Source organism: Geotrypetes seraphini, chromosome 12, assembly GCF_902459505.1.
Source record: "Geotrypetes seraphini chromosome 12, aGeoSer1.1, whole genome shotgun sequence".
NCBI classification, from domain to species: Eukaryota; Metazoa; Chordata; class Amphibia; order Gymnophiona; family Dermophiidae; genus Geotrypetes; species Geotrypetes seraphini.
The window spans coordinates 12,558,774-12,585,180 of NC_047095.1; positions in this window are offsets into that span (position 1 = coordinate 12,558,774).

Below are 26,407 nucleotides of genomic sequence, written 5' to 3' on the forward strand. Positions count from 1 at the left end.
GGTACAAAACAGGAAGAGATAAACAAGTATTGTCGTAAGAGTGGTGCTGTGAGGTAGAAGGAGGAGGTAACATAGTCCAAGTTTGCATGGATGCCAGTGTTTTCGTATTGTTGAGGTAGCAAGGCGTTTTGAAGGCTCAAGGGTCATTTTCTGTGTTGAATATGGTGTCAAAGAGATAAGTCTAGGTTTTTGGGGAATGTGAGGTAGTTCGGTTCAGATCTGATAGCTGTTAGAAGGTTGTTCCATGTCTTTGTAACAATATACATAAACATACCCCCTCTTTTACTAGGGTGAACTATGCTTTTAAGCATGTGATAAATATTAGCATGCGCTAATCACGCACTAAACGCTAATGCGTGCATGTTATCCTATGGACGCGTTAGCTGTTAGCGCACACGTTAATTTAGCCCAAGCTAAAACGCTTAGCGCTCCTTAGTAAAAGAGGGCCATAGTGTTGAAAATACATTTGTATTTGAGGCCTTTTGTTGTGGGATAGTTCATCAGAAGCTTACTGAGATTCTTGCTTGAGGTGGACCATGAGGAAGTAAATAGGTTAATGAGTGGCAAGGTGGAGTTTCCATGTAGGATGTGGAAGATTATGCAGGAGGTTTTGAAGTTTATTTGAGTAGTGATGGGTAGCCAATGTAACTGTTTGAAATTAGTGGACATTGTCACTTTTTTTTTTTAACTTGAAAAGTCTAAACTTTTGGATTAGCTGCAGTGTACGGGTCAGTTTTGTATTGATGCCTGCATAGAGGGAGTTGCAGTAGTCAAGTTGGGACAAAATTAACATCTGTGTTAGTTTGGTGAAGTGTCGTTCATGAAAGTAGGGCAGGGGTGTCCAATGTCGGTCCTCGAGGGCCGCAATCCAGTCGGGTTTTCAGGATTTCCCCAATGAATATGCATTGAAAGCAGTGCATGCAAATAGATCTCATGCATATTCATTGAGGAAATCCTGAAAACCCGACTGGATTGTGGCCCTCGAGGACCGACATTGGACACCCCTGAAGTAGGGTCTTATGAGTCTCAACTGATTCAAGGAGTGTGTGTTTTTATCCCCCTGAGGCTAGAGAAATATAAGTCCAGTATAACACCCAGTACTTTGGAGGATTCTTCTATATTTATTTTAACTCTGGATGGCAGGACAATACATTGAGGGCTGTTTGTTGAGGGTGTGTGGCTAGATACAGACATAGACAAAGAGATGCAGTCATGATCAAAGGTTTGCAACTAAGCAGTTTTCAACTGTAACCATACTGGGTTCTTGATTACTAATACTGTATTGTTTTGAGCTACTCTGGGCTATAGTCTTTTTTTTTTGCATTTTACAGTTTCAGCCATCTTTTAAAAATAAATCTCACTTAGAAGGTAAGAATTTGATAGGTTTTTTTTTCATAATTATATTTTAGTGTTTGCATTCCTGTATGTGTCAGCTAATAATATTCCTATTTCTATAAAATTTGGTATAGCTTTAAGTGAGATTTAATTATCTCGTAGACTACTATATTGGTGTTGTTTGATTAACTTGATTGTGACAAAGAATCAGATCCATTAAAATCTGATGCTGATGTGAGTTAAAAAAAAAAAAAAAAATCTGTTGCATTAAAGAAACAAAGGGGGACATTTTCAAAAGTCAAACATCTAAAAATGTCCAAGTTGCCATTTTTGAAACCTATTTTCTAGACAGTTTTCTATGCTATTTGTCACTAGTTTCTCTAAATGTCATGGAGGCATGTTTTGGGTAGGACTAGGGTGTGCTTATGACCTGGAAGTTTTGTAAAATGTTTGATTATCCCTGCGAAACATTGGTCTCAAACTCGTGGCCCAGGGGCCACATGCGGCCCGGCAGGTACTATTTTGAGGCCCTCAGTATGTTTATCATAATCACTAAAACAGTTTCTTGATCCTATGTTTCTTTAGCTAGAAATTACAATATTATTATTAAGACTTAGCCAAAAGGAAAGATTTATAAACTATAAAGAGTTTTACCTCATGCAAAATTGTTATTTCTTTAATAAGACAAACTATTTTTTTCTGAGGCCCTCCAAGTACCTACAAATCCAAAATGTGGCCTGCAAAGGGTTTGAGTTTGAGACCACTGCTGCAAAACATCCAAGGCACAATTTGGATGTTTGGGACTAGACCTGTTTTAATAATGAATAAAGGTCAAGTAGGTATCCAAACTGACTAAATGACCATTGGAGGCATAAGGGCATGGCTTCCCTTCCTCCCCCCATGGTTACTGATCCCTTCCCCCCCCCCCCGCAAAGTTGTGAATTATAGAGTACATACATGTAAGCTAGCAACATATATTATGACCAGAACAATATCAAGCAGGCGTCTGGAGCAGCCTGGTGGATTGCAGTGGACTCCAGAAAAGGGGTCCCATATCACACTGTAACTAATACACTTGTGGTGGAAAGTGCAAGCCCACCAAAACCCTACTGTATTGACATATAGGTAATACCTTCAGTCATAAGGGTTATTGGGGTGGTATACTGTACAGTTGGGTACAGTAGATTATGGGTGAGTTTTAGAGGACTTCCCATACACTGTAAGGGGGCTTTGGTAAGATGTGTGCCTGAGACCCTTTATGCTAAGTTCACTGCAGTGCCCGCTAGAGTACCCAACTACTCTGCTGGAATGTCTGTGTGGCTAATCTATTAAAAATGCTGGTTCCACCTACAGCCTAATGGCTTGTTTTGTGCATTTTTCTTTTCAATGTTTTGTTTTGTTTTCTCAAAAATAGTCAAAAAAGATAGATGCACTTAGGGCAGGATTCTAGATGAGACACCCAAAGTTTGGCGGTGATATACGTCCTACCGTTGCCTAACAGAAGAGTCCCACAGCCCTAAAAACTTACTTAAAAGGAAGTTAAAAGAGAAAATGTGGTGGCTTACCTTTGCTGTTCACAGTGGCATTGGAATCGTGGCTACAAGGCACCTACCAATGCCTAAGGCTGTGGTAGGCATGGCCAATGCTAGAAGTGGCCTTATGTATCAGAATGAGCCTCCGTAGCTGCAATTCACTTGACAGGTAGGCACCAGAAATATAGGCCAGTAAATGGACCTGTATTTCTGGCACCTATTTTTGACATCGCCTACAATTCTCTTACCAATGCAGTCACATGATTGACATGAGACCAACGCCATTTTTGGAGGCACTGACCGATGAAGGCGCTGGGAAGAGAATCCCCCTCTTAGTGCAAACACATCTAGAAAGGTCAAAGATTTAAACATCATATAGAAAATGGCCCTCTACATATTTTGTTTATAAGATACAACTGAATGGAAATCTAAGGCATCTATATAATGTCTACTTATAATATATTGCACATATGTGGTGCTTTTGTTTTTATTTTTTTAGGTTTTTGCTTGCATATGGCAGTATGGTACATGGGAAAGAGCGTATCCCAGAAAAATGTATACAAATTGCAATTCTTTACAAAAATAAGATACCAATAAAAACAATTGAAAAGAAGCTGACAGTTGCTCATCAAATTGTCATAACAATCAGGTGAAATTAGGAGCTGAATAGTTTTCAGTCCTGGGCATGCTCAGGTCAACCAAGAGCTATGGTTGTACAAATGGATGATATTTCCATAAATGCAGTTAAATATTCCCAAGAGCATCATCAAGTGTTTCCAGAGCTGGAACTACAGATAGTCCACTGAAGAAACAAAGCAACAAGACAATATGCAGGAGATTATTGGCCTACTCAAAAAACAAAGTTGTCTGCCAAAAATATCACAGATTGACTTGTTTTCTGGCCCAAATACAAGCAGGGGACAGCTGATCAATGGGAGTGAATTATGCTTTCAGATGAAAATATTTTCACTCAGATCTATAGGTTCTGTAGACACAAAGGAGGCCTTTAAATCAGAGACATAACCTGAGGTATGTTATACCCACAGTGAAACAAGCACCAGAAAATTTCATTTGGGATGCAGTATCAGGATCTAGTTGAATAGGGCTGTGGATTATGTCAAAGAACACCACAATGAATGGAACTGCTTATTTGAATTTTTTGAAGGAGAAACTGTCAAACTTTATCCTAATTCACAGTATAACCTATTTTTAATGGGATGGTACACAGTGCCATGGAACAAACACTATTAAGACGTGGCTGGCTTGCGAACAGATACAACTGATAGAACCTTGGCTAGGCAACAACCCAGATTTAATATTGTTGAAAGTGTGTGGATTATAATGAAGCAGAAAGGGGGAATTCTGTACAGGACGTTTGTTTCTTTTTTTTTTTTTCCAATTCTTTATTCATTTTCATATCTCATAACAAGTATACAATAATCATTCAATATTCATACAATTCACTTGTATATTTCATATAATATTAAATCTTATATTATCCCCCCTCCCCCTTCCCTTCCACACATATCAACATTTTATTTGAATTTCACACATTATACCCTCCCAATCCCATATCATATTATTCTTCTATATAAAAAAAAAAAGTGTCTAATCATTCGAATATTCAATCAATGGCCCCCAAATTTTTTTAAACTTGTTATAATTTCCTTTTTGCATAGCAAGAATTCGTTCCATTTTATAAATATAACATATAGAATTCCACCAAAAAGTATAGTTAAGTCTTGTATAATCTTTCCAATTTCTAGTTATATTCTGAATGGCAACTCCTGTCATAATCATTAGTAATTTATTATTATTTGCTGAAATTTGACTCTTTGCTCTCATCATTGTTCCAAACAAAATTGTATCATATGACATAGCAACTGGATTTTCTAGAAAATAATTAATTTGAGACCAAATTGACTTCCAGAAGGCGTTAATACAAGGACAATAAAAAATTAGATGATCCAAAGTCCCTGCTTCTAGATTACAGTGCCAACATTTATTAGATCTAGAGCTATCAAACTTTTGTAAACGTACTGGGGTCAAAAGAGCTCTATGCAACAAAAAGAACCAAGTCTGTCTCATAGATGCCGACACTGTACATCTAATTCTCCAAGACCAAATTCGTGGCCATTGAGAAGCAGAAATTTGATGCTTAATCTCAATGCTCCAAATGTCTCTTAGATCCGTTTTTTGTTTTTTATTTGTAAAACCATATATCAATTTATACCACTTAGCGGCTTGGTGACCCAAGAAATCCGCCTGGAAACACAGGATTTCCAAACTATATTGAGTATCAAGATCTTTCCATTCAGGGAACCCCTCCTGAATAGCCTGCTTCAGCTGCAACCATTTAAAACTTTGTGACTTAGTAAAACCATATTTATGTTGCAGCTGTGAAAAACTAAGCAGCTTACCATTTGAAATAACATCATTTAAAGTTCTTATTCCTGCAATGATCCATTGTTTCCAGAGAATTTTATGACCGCCTATTTTAATCTTGGAGTTTAGCCAAATGGATTGATTTAATGATTTAAAAATTGGAATAGGTGATAATTTAGTAACATATCTCAAAGTCTTCCAAGTATCAATCAAAATTCTATTCCCTTTGTATCTATTAGGCATTGGTATACTCAAAAGATGAACCAAATGTATAGGAAACATGAGTCGCCATTCTAAATACAACCAGTCTGGGACATTCTCCATGAGTTCTGGAAGGACCCAATACATACCCTGTCTTAAAATATAGGCTTGATGGTACCTATAAAAATTTGGAAAATTTACCCCCCCTTCCACAATTGTTTTTTGTAACTTTACTAAAGCAATTCTAGGTCTTTTCCCCAACCAAACAAATTTTGTAAGAATACCATTCAACTTTTTATAAAATGACCCCTGAAAAAAAACTGGTATCATACTCATTTGATAACAAACCACAGGCAATATCATCATTTTAATTGTTTGAACTCTCCCCCACCAAGATAAATATAAAGGATTCCATTGCTCACACATTTCCGTTACTTTCTTTAATAAAAGTTTTTCATTTTCCTTTACTGTATCTTCAATATTACTTTTGATATTGATTCCTAAATATTTTAATCCATCTTCTTTCCAAACAAATGTAAATGAATCAAATAATCCTTTGGTACAATGTACATTAAGTGGTAGCACTTCCGATTTGCTCCAATTAATCTTGTACCCAGAAAACTTTCCAAATTTTTCAATCAATTCAAGCAAACATGGAATAGTAGTCTCTGGTTTCCTCAAATAAAGCAGAATATCATCCGCATAAGCGGAGAGCTTATATTCCCAACTTGAAAACGGAATTCCTTGTATCTCCTTTGCCTGATTAATAGCTATCAACAAGGGTTCCAGAACAACATCAAAAAGCAAAGGAGACAAAGGACAACCTTGTCTAACCCCCCTTTGTAAACTAAATCTATCCGATAAATTATTATTAATATATAGCCTAGCACCAGGGGAGCTATACAATGTCTGAATCATTTGAATAAAACCAGTCCCTATACCAAACCATTCTAATGCTTGATACATAAAAGACCATTCAACTCCGTCAAAGGCTTTTTCTGCATCCAAAGAAATTAAGAATGCCGGATCCTGAATATCTTTTGTTAAATTTAAAGTATGAAAAGCCAGTCTGGTATTATTGGAAGAATGTCTTCTTGCAACGAATCCTGTTTGGTGAGTATCAATAATAAAAGGGAGAGCTTTGGCCAATCTTAATGCCAAAACTTTGGCTAAAAGTTTACCATCTACATTAATTAATGAAATAGGCCTGTAGTTTGATACCAAAGTATGATCTTTGTTTGGTTTTGGTAAGACAATAATTAATGAATCTGCCATAGTACCTGATATACAACTTTTATTCAGTTGGTATTGATATAATTTTAACAAATAGGGTAACAAAGTATTTTGAAATAATTTATAGAACTCTACCGTATATCCATCACCACCTGGAGCGGATCCAACTTTAAGAGACTTCAATGCTGTTTCTAACTCTTTTAAAGATATAGGTTCTTCTAAACTTCCTTTTATATGTTCAGGAATTTGAGGCCCCTTAAGTGAACTTAAAAATTCCAATCCATCCTTTTCTCTATCTCTGTAAGATTCAGAAGAATACAAATCTTTATAAAAACTAAAAAATTGTTTTAGAATCTGATCAATTTTATTATGTGATTTTCCATTTTTATCTTTTATTACAACAATTTTTGTTCTTCTTTTCCTTGCTTTAAGATAATTTGCTAGCATCCTACCCGCCTTATTTGAATTTCCATAGTATTGAGTTTGTTGAGAAAATAAATCATTCCTTACAAATTTAGAGGATAACTCATTATATTTAACTTTTGCTTTTAATAATAATTGTAAAGTATTCCACTCCCATCTATTAATTAAATTACTTTCCAATACTTTAATTTCCTTTTCCAAATCAACAAATTGTTTCGTAAACTTTTTCCTAACGTATGCTGAATATGAAATAATATTACCTCTCATGGTTGCTTTAAACGCATCCCATAATACTTCTATATTTATATCATTAGTATCATTAATTTGGAAGAAATCAATCATTTTTATTTTAAAATCTTCAGTAAAATTTGAATCTACTACCAAAGAATTATCAAATCTCCAAACCGGCTTAGAATAATCCTTTTCACCATCCTTTAACTCAATCCATACAGCACCATGATCAGATAAGAGAATAGGATCTATAATAGCTTTTATTACATTTTTCGCTAAATTATTTGAAACAAAAATATAATCAATTCTTGAAAAAGAATTATGGACCTGTGAACAAAAAGAGAATTCCCGATCATTAAAATGAAGAATACGCCATATATCTATTAAATCACAAGATTTTACCAAATTATCTAGCCCTAATGATTTCATAACTCTACTTGGATTTTTATCCATAATTGAATCCATTACAGCATTGAAATCTCCAGCCACCACTAAATTAGAAGCAGCCAGTGGCATTAAAATTTGTAGTAGGTTCTTAAAAAACTCCATCTGATTCGTATTAGGAGCGTAGATGTTAAATAAGTCCAGGGTATTATTTTCCATGCTCATTTCAATATGCACCCACCTTCCTAATGGATCCATTTCTACCATCTTAAAATCAGCTGTACATTTTTTATTAATTAAAATGGCCACTCCAGCCTTTTTCCCATTTGCTGGAGCAAAAAATACTTTTGAAATCCATCCCCCTTCCAGCTTTCTAGATTCTATTGTGGACAGATGGGTCTCTTGGATGAAATATACATCCGCCTGTTGCTTTTTAAGGAAATTTAACATTTTTTTCCTTTTAATTTGGTGATTCAGGCCATTGACATTTAAAGAGTAGAATTTAGTCTCCATCTTTCAACTCAATAAAATTCCAGCATTGACACTCCAGTTTATATAAATGAAATTGATTAGACACCATCCTTCCCATAACATCCATAAAATATAAGAATATGATATAATATCCCCTACTACACAGATATTCTTTCCCTTTACTCTTAAATATCCCCCCTCCCCATATCCCTCCCACCCCTCCCTTCATTATGGATAAACTTGAACCACGCATAGGATATGCAACCACTTCCACCCCCCAGGCATTTATACATTGTCTCCCACATATAAATGTACTTTTTCCCATCTTATATCTTACTACCATGACATATTATAAATATTAACATAACCATTTATTTCATTATTTTTCCATACTTTTATATAACCCAATTTCCAAAATGGTCAAATACCACCTTTACCTTTTTATCAATTCTCTTTTAAATCTTTTAAGTTCCCCCATATTCAATATTAATAAATGAACATTTCAAAACTTTACATATTTTATAAATCCTCCTTAAGTTCATCTTATATTCCTCCCTCCTCCCACTTTCACAGCATAATATCTATATTTCTTTTAATTTATTTATGAATATGCTTCTTTAAATATATTTATATTAGAATTCTATACCATTTCATTCAATTTCATATTCACTACACACATACATAAAAGAAGAAATGTAACATTTTCATAAATCCTTAGCATTCCATCCATTCTATTCCAGTCTTACTTTTATATTCCACTCCTATTAATATATTTCTGTCTTCTAAACCTTTTCTTCCTTACATAGTCATTGGTTCAGAGTTATTCAGAAAGTCTTTCAACTTCCCTGGATCCTCAAAATATAGTGATTTACTCCCATAGGAAATCCTCATCTTTGCAGGGAAATATAAACCGTATCTATATCCTTTTTCTTTAAGCTGTGGTCTTAACTGCAGAAACTGCTGCCTCAGTGCTGCTGTATTCTTTGCAAAGTCAGGCAAAAATAATAATTTTGATCCTTTATATGTCAAATTTTTGTCTGCTTTTGCCAACTTCAGTATTTCAAAGGCTTGCTGAAACCTTAACAGTTTAAAGATAAGCGGTCTGGGCTTTGACTGACTTTCTGACCGTTGGAACGGAATTCTGTGGGCTCTTTCAATTTCAAGAGGTTGTTTTGAGTTCAGCTGAAAAAGTTTTGGTATTAAAGTCTCCAGAAACTTTATGGGATTATCTCCCTCCAATTTTTCCGCCAGCCCAATTATTTTTATGTTCTTCCGACGTCCACGATTCTCATAATTTTCCAGTTGTTGTTGCATCTCTGAAATAATTTTTCTTTCAGCTTTAAACTGAACCTCTGTTAGTTCCAACTGTTCCATTTTTTTTTCCAGTGTTGTCACTCTCTGGTTTGCCAATTCCAATTGCTTATTTATGTTGACAACCTCTTCCTTTACTTCCTGTATGTAATCTGTGTTCTTTTGTAGCATCTGCTGTATTTTTTCCAGCGCTGTCATCACTTCTTTTTTATCAATTTCTTCCTCATCCAGGAGTGCAGTCTTTACTGGCGTCACATGATCATGCTTGACACGCTTACCAGTGCCCACAAAAGCCGTCTCAAGTTTCGTCTGTCTTAAAGTTGCCATCCTCTGACTTTATAGTAAGTTCTTTTCATACAAGAAACTTTATTTTATAGCAAATTCTTCAGAATTAGTGCCTGGGGGAGCAGAGCAATGTGATCACACCTCCATCTTGTGCGTGTTCCAAGCCACGCCCCCTAGGACGTTTGTTTCTGAAACCGCCTAAGGAGCGGCTGAGAATTGCACACTGGCATACAGAATTGCATCTGCCCTAAGGGATAGACGCCCAACCCTGCCTAACCGGCCCGATTCTCTAATTGGCGCTGATGTCACAGGCATCAGTTAGAGAATCCTGCCTGATCCCTTCCTATCAGCTGATCACAGTAGGGGTCTTAGGTACCTGGGTCAATCGGAGCCTTAGGCCCCTCCCTGGTGCATCCCAGAATACACTAGGAAGGGGAAGGCCCACCATTTTGGAAGAGGTGGGCCTGCTGACAGGAGGGAGTGGGCATCCTACTTGCCAGCCATCTCCTAAATGTACGGGAGGTTGGGAGGAGTTGGGGAGATGTTGAGGTGTGAGGGATTGTTGGGGTATATTGGGAAATGGGTGGGTGTTAGGGAGTGTTGGAGAGTGTCGGGTAGGTGTTAGGGAATTTTCAGGGAGTGTTGAGAGGTGTCAGGGTATGTTGGGGAGTGTTGGGGAATGATGGGGACATATTGGGGAGTGTCAGGTGGGTGTTGGGTGAGCATTGGGGAGTGTCAGAGGGTATCGGGGTGTGTTGGGGAATGTCAGGTGAGTGTTGGGATATGTTGGGTGAGTGTTGAGGAGGTATTGGAGAGTGTCAGGTTGGGAAATATCAGGTGAGTGATGGGGAATGTCGGGTGAATATCAGGTGAGTGTTGAGGAATGTTGGGTGGGTGTTGGGGAGTGTTGGGTGGGTGCTGGGAAATGTTGGAGAATGTCAGTTGAGTGTTGAGGAGTGGCTGGGGTTTGGGAGATCAATGGAGTTGGCAGCAGGAGGGAGTGGGCATCCCTCCTGCCAGCCCACTTGGGGGGAGGGGGGGGAGTTCCCTGCTGTAGCCGCTCAATTGATCCCAGCAGTAAGATTTCTTTGCTGCAATCAGCATAATGGCTGCTTCTATTTGAAATGTAAACCAAGTTTTTGTTGGCCTACATTTCAGGCACCTATTCCAGCCCTAGGGAGATGCCTAAGACTGCATAAGCTCGCCCAAGGCCACTTTCGGGTGAAACCATGCCTATGCCCAGCATTGGGTGAACTTAAGCGTCCCTAGGTGCCTCCCTGCATCTGCAACAGATGTCTGTAATGTTGCCAGAGAATGTGTGGTGAAATCAGTTATCTTCACGGGGTTTTAAAAAAGGCTTGGATAATTTCCTAAAAGAGAAGTCCAGACGCCATTATTGAAATTGTTTGGGGAAATCCACTGCTTATTCCTAGGATAAGCAGCTTAAAATCTGTTTTACTACTGAAGATCTAGCTAGGTACTTGGGCACTGGGTTGGCCATTGTGGGAAACAGGATACTGATCTTGGTGGACCTTCACTCTGTCCCGCTATGGCAATTCTTATGTCACTAGATGTCCTAAGATTTTTATGTGCTAAACTCTTAAATTTATGTTTTTATTTTGATTGGCTGAAAACTGGAGTGATCAATTGCCATGTTGATTACACCAATTTAAAAAAAATTAGCCCCCTCTTTTATTAAGGTGTGCTAGGCTTAGTAAAAGAGGGCCTAAGTTTGACATTGATCTCGATCTTAGGCATTGCTAGACAGCAGCAATTAGGGCCCCAAACAGCACCTAATGTAGGTGCAGTCTATATAATATGGCTCCAAGATCTAACTCACTAATTCTGCTCTAATCAATTAGCATACAGCAAAGCCCGCATGCTAACTAATTATTATAACTGTGCTTACCCTTCACCCCTAAACATGCTCCCAGCATAAAAAAAATCTATATATAATTTTATTTTTTAATGTGTGAGTAGCACATGCAAAAATTACCATAGGATGCCCGAGTGTGCCCGCTGGTAGTGCATTTTAACCTGCGGTAAGTACAAGTTAGTACTAACCACAGTTTAGTAAAAAGGCCCCTAACTGCTCTTCTAGGAATGGAAAAAAAATTAAAACAGAAGTTTTGTTTTGCTATGACTCATCCACCATGCACCTTGAACAAATATTACTGTCTGCCTATGCTTGCCTAGCATAAGAAAGACAATAAGGGATGCATTTTTACCATTCTGTCTAAGGCACTTTCCTCTTCCAGTACTCTTCACTGAGCAATCAAGCTGCTATCAAAAGTATCAGAGCTGCTATCAAAACGGAGACATTTTCTTTACAATAAAACTCTTTCATCTGCTTTCCAGTAGCAATTGTCAAAAAAGCTGAATCCCTTCTTGTTATAAAATCAATTTCTGTAATCAAATCTTCACCCGTTTTAGTCAGTTGCCACTCTTTCTGATTTTTGTCAGAATTCAACCTTGTTAAATAATAAACCCAATCTGCAAGACATTTGGGAATGGAGTCACATAAGGCGCTTGTGCCTACTACTTACAGGCCCTTTCTAGTTTTCTTTATGGAATTGTCTCTGCTTTTTAAAAGAACCAAAACCATGTAGAGCAGGGCCTCTGGATCACATTTTTATTGACTGTTTCAATAGACAAAGATGAAAGGAATAACTGAACGATGCAGTATCGACACCTAAAACAACATTGCTTTAAAGTATAAAGTTCTTTATGACATCTGAGGTCTTGCAATTAAGTCATTATACATTTATAATTATCAACATATTAGCTCAGAAACATCTAGGCTAGTCTGACATATCAAAGGGATAGATTCCATAATTCCTGTGTTTAATTCATCTCTTTATGATTTTAATGTATTCTTTTTTACTGTGCACTGGGAGCCTTTTCAAGGAAATTATGAATTATTTTATAATAGAGATTTCCTGAACTTTTAAGAAAATCTTTTATACTGCCAATATGCTTTTTCTATTGCCTTAATAACAACAATAATACCAGTTGAATTAAATCACTTCTGAATAAAGTCTGGTGGTGGCAGTCAGTGTGTGCGCTCTTGTTTGTATGGTTGTATTAAAAATCTAATAAAGAGATTTTTTAAAATGAAATGGAATATGCAATCTCACCTCAGCCCTGCTCAAACTCATAGTGACACGGTAAATGATGGCAAACAAAGACACACACGGTCCATCCAGTCTGTCCAACAAGGAGGTCAGAGCCAGGCTCCAAACTCAGTGTGGCCCCAGTTACCCATGCTTAAACCCTAGTTGTCAAATCTCTAGCATGCCAACCAAAGAGGCAGCCAAACATGATGGAGTCCCGAAGTATTGCAGACACACTTAAATTTACCTGTCAAGATGTTTTTTTCCCCTGCCTAAGCTGCACAATACCCTCACTCATAGCATATGGCAGGGGTAGGGAACTCCGGTCCTCAAGAGCCGTATTCCAGTCGGGTTTTCAGGATATCCCCAATGAATATGCATGAGATCTATTTGCATGCACTGCTTTCAATGCATATTCACTGGGGAAATCCTGAAAACCCGACTGGAATACGGCTCTCGAGGACCGGAGTTCCCTACCCCTGGCATATAGCAATAATTGGAGTTGCCAAAGCTTCACCTGTCACATATAACTAGGTTGACGGTCAATGAAGAATACGGCTATGTTGAGTTATATACTCGATTTTCTCAATCAGCTGTCTGATGATCCTCAAGAGAAATATACAATTCTATTAGATGTACTGAGCAACACATTGGGGTCCTTTTACTAAGGCACACTAACAGATTTAGGGTGCGCTAAATGCTAAGACGCCCATTAGTGCACATTAAATCAGTTAGCGCGCCTTAATACAAGGACCCCATTGTTTCTTATGGGCTTTAGCAATGTGAAGGTTTCATCACCTGTCTTCTGCCATTTGCAGGACGCAGCCCGTAAAATTCTGTCCAGCATCAGCCTTAGTTCCCCGCGCTGAATTTTCCGGATGTTCTTATATGTCTCTGCACCACTGTACAATTTTATGTTTAAAATCATGTTTCTATGAAATGACGAACAAAGAACACAACAGTTGTAAACAACACAGTGGGCTCCTTTTATCAAGGCGCGCTACTGGGGTTAGCGCGTCGGACATTTCATCACGCGCTAACCCCCGCGGCAAGCCCAAAAACTAACACCTCGTCAATGGAGGCGTTAGCGGCTAGTGCGGCAGGCGGTTGAACATGCGGTATTCCGCGCATTAACCGCCTACCGCACCTTGATAAAAGGAGCCCAGTATGTCTGAGCATAACATCAAAGAGCAAGCGAGGCAATGCAGACAGGTACAGCCTCAATATCAAATTCAATATTTCTAGATGTTCCATTTTCTCCCAAATCCACTCTATAATTTTATTAAAAAAAAAAAAAAAAATCAATTTGGCATATATAAGGGGCAAAGGTAAATGACCAGGGAAACTTATACCCATTTTGGTGCTGCAGATGAACTGAACTGAATCGAAGTAGTACTACCCTCACTTTACAATGTTACAAGCTCCTAAAATAAATAAAAGTACCAGCAAAGATCTCCAACCTCATTAATAGGGGTATTAGCAATTTCTGCTACAAGCGGCCGAAGACGACCATCTATCAGACCAATCGAGTCCACCACTGGGAATTCCTGCAGACTTTATAATTGCCTATTTTGTTTTGAAATTTCCTTCTCCGTTTCACTGCCGTGAGGACACGAAATGTCATTCTCATGACATCAACTCCTCGTTGAACCTGAAAGAAAATGCACTGAACATGGAAAGAATGGTAAGGATAGTCTACTGAAATAATTAAGCTGTCTCACACACGTAACACTGTTAATTTAGTTACTCTATATTATTTTAATTTTTATCTATTTCCTTCTCAACCAAAATAGACCTCTATTTAGAAAACTAGGGGGGTCATTTTACTAAGGCGCGCTAACCGATTTAGTGCATGCTAAAGTTTAGTGTGCGCTAAATGATAAGGCACCCATTATGTTCTATGAGCGCCTTAGCATTTAGTGTGGTTAAATTGATTAGCACGCGCTAAATCGGTTAGCACGCCTTAGTAAAAGGACCCCTATGTTATGGCAAAAATGCAAATTATAAGCTATTCAATATTTACTAATTGCCATTAATGCAGTTTAATGCCAGACATTCAGAACATAAGGATTGCCATACTGGGCAGACTGAAGGTCCATCTCAGTATCCTGTTTCCAACAGTGACCAACCCAGATCCCAAGAAGGAAAGCAGCTCATTAATATGATAAATGGATAATGCAGTTTGAATTCAGCTTCATTCTATACTAAACTTTAACAACATATAAAGGGGGGTTGTTCACTTTCTCTCGGGATTATTATTTACTATCATGAGATAATGTCTCCAGTATTGTAGAAAAAAAATAGACCGCCTATTCCAACCCTTTCAAAAAATGATCAGCATCTCATACTATAACTACCTCACCCTAATGTCTAGTCTGTTGCATAAATACCAAAAGTCCCATGAATGCATCCAGACTCCTATTCCCCAATAAGCTGAATAGCTACCATGTGAATACTCATACATACCTACCACTGACCCCACTTGATCCCTAATCCCATGTTAACAAATCAAAGCCCCACGCTTCCATGCACAACCTGTAATCCTCCTGGTACCTATAAGGTTTTTCCTCATGGATAGTGAAGGCAAGGAGTAATCTTTGGTAAGTCCTGGCCTAGTGGCTACTACTTGAAAATTGGCAACTATAGAACTTATCAGGATCCTGGTACTACCATTAGAGGTCAGACTGCCAAATAAGGGCCTGCTCCCTCATTTGACAATCTGATCCCTAGTTCAAGATCAATTTATTTGATATGCCGCAAATATAAAACCAAAGTTAAAATCTAAGCGGTTTACAATGTAATAAATATATTAAAAGGGAAGGGGAGACAGAACAAAAACAATAAATCAATACATATATTGCATACATATGCGAAACATAAGGGAAAGAAATCAAGGTTGATTATAGAAAAGGAAAAAACTTAAGGTTGGGGTAAAAAAGTGTTGCGCAGCTATGAGCTCAGTCTATTCTATGGACAGAATGCCTGAGAAAAATAATATGCCTTTATTAGAGAATTGCACAGGGACAAATTTGTTCCCGTCCCCGCAGGAACTCAATTTCCCTGTCCCATTTTTATAATCTCTACCTTAACCAACCAAGCCTCAATTGAGGCTTGTGCAGATGAGGGCAGAGCTTAGGAAATGACAAAATGAGGCATTATGACATCACAATCTGAGCTCTAGAATGTTGCTACTTATGATTTTAAAGTGTTTGAGGCTTGTGCAGATGAGGATGGAGCTTGTAGGAATGGGGCAAGGCCAGTAGGAAGGAAGTCCACTAATTAAGTGGTGGGCTAATAGATATGGCCCAGTTGCTTTATAAGTTGTTGGAATTTATGGTGTGAGTGGGGGGATATGGGTTGGGGGGACTGGTAGCTGAAGTTAGTAATGGGTTAAGGAAGATTTGGTGTAAGGTGTAAGGGGGGTTGGGAAATGGTTGTTGAAGCGGTTGCTGAAAAGGAGAGTTAGGGATTGGTGAGTGAGATTAAGGATCTGATTGGTGGGAGTAGGCGGGAAGCTGGCTGTGAGGAAAATTAATTTTGTTGAAGGGTTTTGGGGGTAGTGAAAGAATGTGGGAAGGTGGTGGTAGCTAAGTTAAGGTGAAGTAGGGAGTGGATTTGTGTCTTATTTTCTTTGCCTTGTAAGGTATAGGGAGGTGTTCATTTCTGGTTGGGGGGGATATTGGGGCTGGGGAGGTCAAAACTATGGCAGTAAAGTGGAGTGCTTCCAAATGGTCATGGTGGTTGGGCTAAGGCAGGGGTAGGCTATTCCAGTCCTCGAGAGCCGGAACCAGGTCAGGTTTTCAAGATATCCACAATAAATACACATGAGATAGATTTGCATCTCAAGGAGGCAGTGCATGCAAATCCATCTCATACATATTTATTGTGGATATCCTGAGAACCTGACCTGGCTCCGGCTCTCGAGGACCGGGATTGCCTTCTCATGGGTTAGGGTGTTTTAAGAAATTATGGGGATTACTTGCGTGCTATACCGCCACAGGTAGATAAATCCGGGCAACACCGCAGGTCTCATGGGGGAGGGCGAAGAGAAATACTATGTAATGAACATGGAATGTATTCATGACTTTGACATTGCAGCTAGGTCGTTACCAACTAGCTGGCAGTGAAAATGATTGTAAGGCCAATCTGGAAGAGGGATTTAAGTTAGAGATGGTTCCTAGAATTGGTTTTTTTCTACAGTTGTTAAATAAAGCTGCAGCCAAGCATTTTTTAATGCCAAAATTGTGTTTTTAGCTGTGGCTATTGGTTAGTTTGAGATGATTGTTGGATTGAATGAAGCGGTACGAGTGCCATAAGTTATGTCATAGTCACTGGAAACATGAAGATGCCTAAAAGTAATAGCAAAACAGAGATACTGACAGACACTGTTGTTACATTTTGCTTGTAAAGTGACCAAAAAGGGCTTATGCCATCATAAACAGAATGTAATAAATGTCCAACATAGCTGCTAGGTCAAAATAAGTCTATTATCATTCAGAGCATGGCTAATCTATAATGCATAGCCCCAACAACTGATTAGTTAGGCAAATAAAAAATGGACAGTTGCATTAATGTTATGGCAGAAATGCTCTAGTAATCCAATAATTAAAAGTGTGTCTGTTGAAATTATGAGATGTAACATTATTATTTTGCTTGTCAATAGTAATTAAGCTTAAGTGCTTCCTGGCTTTGTTCAGATAAATTGGAATGAGAGCAAAAAGAGCCATCTTGAAGGAGAATATGCCAGACTAAACAATTAATTTTATATTATTAAATAAAAAGAAAGTCATCATTCCAATTTGTAAGCTCAAGGATGCTACAGGAGGCTAGCTCTGATTATTATATGCTTGCTTTAAAATTTACTTCTAGAGTGTGTAAATATTAGATTATTAAATTAATTACCATGTTTTTTGGCAACTGGTAATAAAAATATAGCCCTAACTACAGTGCAAATCTTTAGCATTACATAAAACAGGGCGGAATGGAGGGAAGGGTAATACAAAAATATCACTCCAAGACCAAAGCACCCCACAAGCCAAGAAAGCTAGCTTATTACTTAAGCGAAAGAAAAGCCTCAGACAAACGGAGAGGTGTACCCACACTCTTCCACCCAAGCATCATAGGCAAAAAATCTTTCGCACAAGTTTAAAGTTAGCAGGTGGGAGCAAAAAAAAATAGCCGAGAATGATTAATGGTAAAAACCACTAAACACAGACCAGGCCGACAATCGATTTGTGGCCGGTAACCACTGCTTCAGGGCCTTAGCACCAAATCCAGGCTATCAGTACGCAGATCCTAACTCAAACACATGACCCCAACCCATTCTGCCCCTAGACCCACCTTGTTCCACATCTATCCCTGCCCCATTCTGCTTTTAGCCACCCCCCCCCCACACACACACACACAGATCCTCATCTTACAATCTAACTTGGACAGACAAACATGACATAAAGTGTTGGGGGATGCAGAACCCAAGGAGGAGAGTTAGGAGTTGAAAGCAGTATCAAAAAGGTGAGCTTTTAACCTGGACTTAAACACTGCCAGAGATGGAGCTCTTCATGAAGATTCAGGTAGTTTGTTCCAGGCATACGGCACAAGAAAGGACAGAGTCTGGAGTTGGCAGAGAAAGAGAAGGACACAGGAGGGACTTACCAGTTGAGCAGAGCTTGGGGGGGGGGGAGAGGACATAGAAAGAGAGACGTGAAGAGGGATAATGAGGGGCAGCTGAGTGAATGCATTTGTAGAACATTAAGAAGAGTTTGAATTGTATTCAGAAACAGATGGGAAGCCAATGAATTGACTTTAGGAGAGGGGTAATGTGAGTATAGTGGCTCTCAAGGAATATGAGCCATGCAGCCGAATTCTGGATGGATTGAAGGTGAGAAAGATGGCAGAGCGGAAGACCTGAGTAGCAAGTTGCAGTAATCTAAGCATGAGGTGTTGAGGACTTGGATAAGGGTTTTGGTAGTGTGCTCATAGAGGAAAGGTCGGATTTTGGCAATATTATAGAGGAAGCAGCAGCAAGGTTTAGTGATCTGTTGTATCTGGACAGAGAAGGAGAGAGGAGTCAAAGATGACCCTGAGACTGCGAGCAGACAAGACAGGGAGGATGAGAATGTTGTCCACATAGAAAGGGGGAAGCGGCAAGGTGGGTTTAGGTGAGAAAATGAGCAGCTCTGTTTTAGCCATATTCAGCTTTAGATGGCAGTAAAACATCCAGGCAGCAATGTCAAGACACACAGGCTGAGACTTGGGTTGAGATATCTGGTGTGGAGAAGTAAATTTGGGAGTCATCAGCATATAGGTGATACTGGAAACCTTGGGAGGAGATCAGCGCTCCAAGTGAGCAGGTGCAGATTGAGAAAAGGAGTGGTCCCAGGACAGAGCCTTGAGGTACACCAATTGATAGCAGGCTGGCTATGGAGGAAGAATCATTGCTGCATCCATTGAAGGTTATTACACTAACATTTTTATGCACATAAATGACTAGAATAATGGCATATTTGTACCTATGGAATAGCAAAATAGAGCAGCCAGATAAGAACCAAATCAAAGATGCAGAGGTTGCTAGTTCAAGTCCCAATGGCACTTTGGAGTGGAGAAGTAGCCCCATGGTTCGTATGAAGCCCCGAGATCCTGGGGAACTAGGTTCAGTTCCCACTGTAGTTCTTTTGTGACTCTAGGCAAGTCACTTAAATCCTCCATGACACTGGATATAAAATCTTAGTGTGAGCCCCTTAAAACCAGAGAAAGTACCTGCATATATAGAAACATAGAAACATAGAAATTGATGGCAGAAAAGGGCTACAGCCCATCGAGTCTGCCCATACCAATGACCCACCCCCTGACTCCTACTCTCCCAGAGATCCCACATGAATATCCCATTTTCTCTTGAAATCTAACACGCTGCTGGCCTCAATCACCCTCTGAGGCAGCTCGTTCCAATGATCTACCACCCTTTCAGTGAAGAAGTACTTCCTCGCATCACCCTTAAATTTCCCTCCCCTGATTTTCAGCGAGTGACCTCTGGTTACTGAGGGCCCTATAAGACTGAAGATATCATCTTTCACCTCTATACGCCCAGTAATATACTTAAAGGTCTCAATCATGTCCCCTCTCTCTCTTCGCTCCTCCAGTGAGTACATCCGCAGTTTTTTTAACCTTTCTTCATACGTGAGTTCCCTGAGCCCCAAAACCATCCTGGTAGCCATTCGCTGAACCGACTCAATTCTCAACACATCTTTTCGGTAGTGTGGTCTCCAGAATTGAACACAATACTCGAGATGAGGTCTCACCATGGATCTGTACAGCGGCATTATGACTTCAGGTTTTCTGCTGACAAAACCCCTACGGATACAGCCCATCATTTGTCTTGCCTTGGACGATGCCTTCTCTACTTGATTGGCAGCCTTCATATCGTCGCTAATGATCACTCCTAAATCACGTTCCACCGTGGTCCTGGACAAGGTTTCACCATTTAGTGTGTAAGTTCTGTGTGGATTTTTTTTGCCTAGGTGCTGCACTGCCTGCCTAGGTGCTGTACTGCACTGCTTATGTCTAGTAGCACACTTTAAGGGCCTGATTCATCACTGCAGTTTGCCATACTGTAGATTAAGAATGGGAAAAGAGTCAGTGAATCAGACCTCTGATATGGCTACTTGAGTGTGTCTGGCCTGAATAAATAGGAATAGTTTAGACTGCTTGCTCTCTGCACTGATTTATATATCACCCTACTTTAACTTTATACATTGTTCTTTCCCTGTTAAAGTTATCATGGCTGCAAATTCCGATTATTTTTAATCATTATGCAATTTCATTCAAGAAAATCCTCATTATCTATTGCTTTCAATTGTCAAGCTGTTGTATGTGTCAAATTTATTCAAACTACTAATGTTTTTGAAAGCTTACTGTAAATAATAAATATGCCCCTGTGCACCACAATATTTTTCCTATGATAATAAAAGCTGATCTCATTCATTTTTACTATTTTTGGTAATTGTCCATCTAAACAGATTTAAAATAATCTGGGCTGAGAAACAAAGAGAGTAAGGTGCAAAAGATTTATCCTAATACAAACAGGCAGTATATTCTCACTTGTGGGTGACGCTATCCATGGAGCTCAGTATGGACAGTGCAAAAGTGTACTGTCACTTTAAACCTTTTCAAAGTCTCAATACAGCCCTTACTGCACATGCACCAGTGCAGTCCCATGCGACGTCAGCTCACAGTTTCATTAATTGTCAGTTTTCAACGCAACTGTGAAGCTGTGTTCTTTTGGACTTTCTCCAAAAGTGGGTCAAACTCAGTTTTTGTTCCTTCCTGATACTATTTTCCTCCATTATTTAGTTCATTTTCATAGTTCTTTTATTCTTCATTTTTCCCATTTTCATTTTTTGGGCCTTCGGGCCATTCCAAGCCTATTTGCAGGCTGGGCACATCAACTCTTTTTGGGGTTCACATTTACTTCACCTCTCTAGACCATTGAGTCTTTTGATCTTGCATCAGTGATCTTCCCTTCCACATCAAAGCCTTCTATTGACTTCAAGTGGTGGACCTGGTGCAACAAGGCCATTTCAGTCACTGATCCACATAATTGGTGTGTTCAGTGCCTCTGTCCTGACCACCATGTAGATTCGTCAGCACTGTTCTAAACTTCAAAAAAGGTCACTAAAGGCTAGACCAGGGGTGTCAAAGTCCCTCCTCGAGGGCCGCAATCCAGTCGGGTTTTCAGGATTTCCCCAATGAATATGCATGAGATCTATTTGCATGCACTGCTTTCATTGTATGCTAATAGATCTCATGAATATTCATTGGGGAAATCCTGAAAACCCGACTGGATTGCGGCCCTCGAGGAGGGACTTTGACACCCCTGGGCTAGACAGCTCCAGCTCAAATGACTTCACAGTACAACATCAGGAGCATCGAGAATGTCCTCCACCTCTGCCGTCAACATGAAAAGACCATCATCAGCATCAAAGCCAGTTCTGTCATAACCACCTTGATCAATATTGGCATAATCATTGCTACTGCCATCAGGATCACCTGGTAAAAAGGCTAAGAAGCATAAGTGACTTTCTCCATCTAGGCATACATCAACATCTCAGCATACATCAATGTCATCTCAACAGTACACACCAACAACACATTCTAAGCATGGGCACACCAAAGAAAGACCACCATATTTACAAGTGGTATCTCCTTAAGGGCATGCTTCATCATCAAGGTCACCAATGCCTAGACTCCCAGCACCATCTGTGTCAATGACTAACATGGTATTGGTGTTCTCTCTGCAGGATCATATCAGACAGCTAGTACAAAGGGAATTGGCAAGCATATTAGAGTCCAATGCAGTTCACGCCACTACAATGGCACTAGTACCAGCCCAGCCCAAGCAGTGCTCTATGCACACATTGAGAGCCAGGTCTCGCACTCCCCATCAATGAAGTTTTAGGTTGAGAAGAGAAACATCAAGACATTGATGCTCTTCTACTGTAGATATACATCATGTCAATGTTGTAGAACATCTTGGAGTACCTCTTGCTGCTCTCCTCAATGTTATAGTTGACATGGTTCTCTACCTTGATGTCAATAACAACACAAACCACAATGCTCACCTTCTTTAACACAGGACATTGAGGAATATGATTCAGATTTATCCTACCATACTTCCTCTCAGATCCATCTCCTCCACCTCCTAGCAGATGATCACCACCAGAAAGTCTCTCATTCATAAACTTCATCAAGCAGATGGTTCAAGCCCTGTCAATTAAAATGGAATCAAAGTCTGAACCCACTTTGATGCCTTTCACTTTGAGCAGATTCTAAAAGATTGCCTGAAGCTTCCCTTTCATAACTTGATGAGATACAATTTAAAAAAATTAGGAAGAGCCACTATTACTCCCTGTGACTCAACAAAAACTTATGGGGCTCATAATAGAAAATAAAACGTCTAAAAAGTGGCCTAAATGGGTACTTGGATTATGGGTACTTGGATCAAAAAGCCTGATCGTCCAAGTACCCTTAATCAAAGCTGGTTTTAGATGTATCTAAAACCAGCTTAGGCCTTTCCCCTGCCTCTAAACGCATAGAGCGAAAAGAGACGTTTTTAGAGGAGGGGATAGGGCGGGAGGTGGGCCGACCTAGACATAGGCATACAGCAGGTATAACCAAAGATTTTGATGGGTTGCCTAGTCGGCACTTATATGTTTTGACTTAGACCAAGTCAAAACAAGTATAAGTGCCGAAAAAGGGCCCACTGAGCCGATGGCAGCTGGCACGATTAGCTCAGCGGGCCGGCAACCTACCCACCCCCCACCGCAACCTACCCACCCTCACCGCAACTATCGCGGCAGGAGAGATGGCTCATCTGCCCTGCTGCGATGCGATCACCCCTCTACCCAAACTGCCGCGACCCACGGCAGGAGAGATGCCCAATCTCAGAGATGCCCAATCTCTCCTGCTGCGGTTTGTGGCAGTTCCAGTAGCAGGGTGATTGCATCGCGGCAGGGGAGATAGCCAATCTCCCTGCCATGATGCATCACCCCCAACAACGATCCAGGCAGGAGGGAACCCAAGCCCTCTTGCCATGTCGATCCGCGACCCCCCTGCTAATATCGGGGCAAGTGGGAACCCAAGCCCTCCTACTGCATCGAACCGTGACCCCCCGCTGACATTGTGGCAAGAGGGAGCCCAAGCCCTCCTGCCCCGTCAAACCGTGACTCCCCCCCCCAACTGACATTGGGCCAGGAGGGAGCCCAAGCCCTCCTGGCCAGGCGATCCCCCTACCCCCCACCCCCACTAAGATACGGGTAGGAGGGATCCCAGGCCCTCCTGCCCTCGACACACACACCCTCTCATGATTGCCCCCCAGAACCCCCGACCAGCCCCCCACTCGTCAACCCACGAGATTCCCCCTCCCCCCACCGCTCAGTGGTGTAAATTAATATCTGGATTTTTAAATAAGAAACCAAAAACTGGTCTTTGGGACATTTGGAGCATTGAGATCAAGCATCAAATTATCAACAAAAGTGGTCTTGGTTTTCTTCCTGGTGTCTTCTTTATCATCACGACCCAACTTCATTGTCGGTGGACTTCGTGTTGGATTATCTTCTTCATCTGTCTGTCTCTGGGCTCAAATCTACATCTATCAGAGTCCATCTCAGTGCTATTAATGCTTTCCACATGCCAGTCAAAGGAAAACCTCTTATTGCTCATCCTTTGGTTTTCAGATTCATGAAAGGACTTTTTAATGTTAAACCACCTCTCAAACCTCCTCCTGTAGTCTGGGACCTTAATGTAGTTCTTTCCAGTTTAATGAAGCCTCCATTTGAACCAATGGCCATGACTCATCTCAAGTTTCTTACCTGGAAAGTTGTCTTTCTTATCTCACTCACTTCTTCCAGGAGGGTCAGTGAGTTACAAGCGTTGGTGGCAGATCCACCCTTCACAGTTTTTCACCATGATAAAGCGGTTCTGCGTACGCATCCTAAGTTTCTAGTGAAAATTGTTACAGAGTTTCCTCTCAATCAGTCAATTGTTCTCCCAGTTTTTTTCCCTAAACCTCATTCTCATACAGGAGAAAGGACATTACACACTCTGGATTGTAAGTGTGCTTTGGCCTATTACATCGACAGGACAAAGCCACATAGAACATCTCCTCAAATTTTGTCTCATTTGATCCTAATAAGTTGGGGCATCCTGTTTCCAAGAGAATGAATTCCAACTGGGTAGCTGCCTATATATCATTCTGCTATGCTCAGACTTGACTGCGCCTGGAAAGTCATGTCACAGCTCACAAAGTCCGAGCTATGGCAGCTTCTGTAGCTTTCCTTAGATCTACTCCTATTGAGGAAATCTGTAAAGCTGCCACCTGGTCCACAGTTCATACATTCACCTCACATTATTGTCTGGAGTCTTTCTCCAGACGGGATGGGCACTTCGGCCAGTCAGTATTACAAAATTTATTTTCTTAAAGGCCCACCATCCCATTTTAGTTTGCTTGGAAGTCACCCATGTGTGAGAATATGCTGCCTGCTTGTCCTGGGATAAAGCACAGTTACTCACCGTAACAGGTGTTATCCAGGTACAGCAGGCAGATATTCTCACAACCCACCCACCTCCCCTGGTTGGCTTCTTAGCTGGCTTATCTTAACTGAGGGACATCATGCCTACGTTGGGCGGGAAGGCACTCATGCATGCACGGTGCAGGCTGATTGCAAACTTTCTAAAACTTAAAGTTGCGATTCACTTTTCAAGTATCCGTACCGGGGCTCCTTCGGTGACATCACCCATGTGTGAGAATATTTTCCTGCTGTCGCTGGATAACACCTTTTATGGTAAGTAACTGTGCTTTTCCTTCCATAAATGACTTTGCATACTCCGAGACAGGTTACAAAGCATGAAAGTGTTCCATGTGTACCAGGAGAGAAGGTCTTAAATCAGTTCTTCTACAAGGTAAGAGGAGAGACGCACAGCACATTTCACCTGACCTTTACAAAGTTCAGCATCTGAAAAAAAAAAATTGAGTCATCCATTTTGCAAGCATGTCATCTTCAACCTCAATGAGCACAAGGAGAGAAAAAATCTGTAGCCCTCTGAATCATAAATTATACATTATTTCCAAGTAGCCAAAGACATCTGGGAGTACTTTATTGCTGTCACTCAAGGGCATATTTTAAGAAACAACAATTGCCATCGATGGATAGATTTTCTTGTTCCAAGCAATTCCAGGGATGAGAGTGAGGCTATGTGCCACTGAAACCCAAATATTTAAGAAAAGCACATAGTTTTATGGTGCATAATGCTCTGCAGTCTCTCTTTTGACTGCCTCTACATTGCTCTACCAGTGAGCGTTGGCTATTCTACATGCACAACTTTTCCATTCCAGTTGCTTTTAACAAATGAATTTCATTCCTTTTCCATTTGTGTTGTCTCTAGGCACCTGTCAGCAGTGATTGAAGCTTTTTTTTTTTCTTTGTCTTTTCAAGGATTTCCCATGTAGTGTTTAAACGTTAACACTTGAAGGCATTGTCATCTCCATGTTGTGAAAAACAGAGTATTCTTGTCTAATAGCTCATAATTCCTTAAATCCCTTTTCATCCTCTAGTTTCTGAAATTATATATTCACTAAGTAGTTGGGGAGTGCCAGCAGTTCAAACAATTAAAACTTATATTGTCTCTTACTTCCTTCCTTCCTTCCTTCCTTACTTACTTATATTGTCTCTTACTACTAGGTCGTATACTGTATACTTGATTCACAGATACACTACAATGAAAGTTTAATTTATTTTCTTCTTTAATAAAATATTGTACTAGATGGCTTGCACTTTAATGTTCTAATGTCCTTAGAGGACCTTAGATAAAAGTGTGGAATAACTCATAAGTTTCATGACTCCACATCATTTTCTTCTTGGATGAGCTGAGAACTTTTCAGCTGTCCTTCATAGCACACACGCTTATTGTTACCATATGCAAAATTGGTTAGCAGTAAGAACTTTTGGGGGG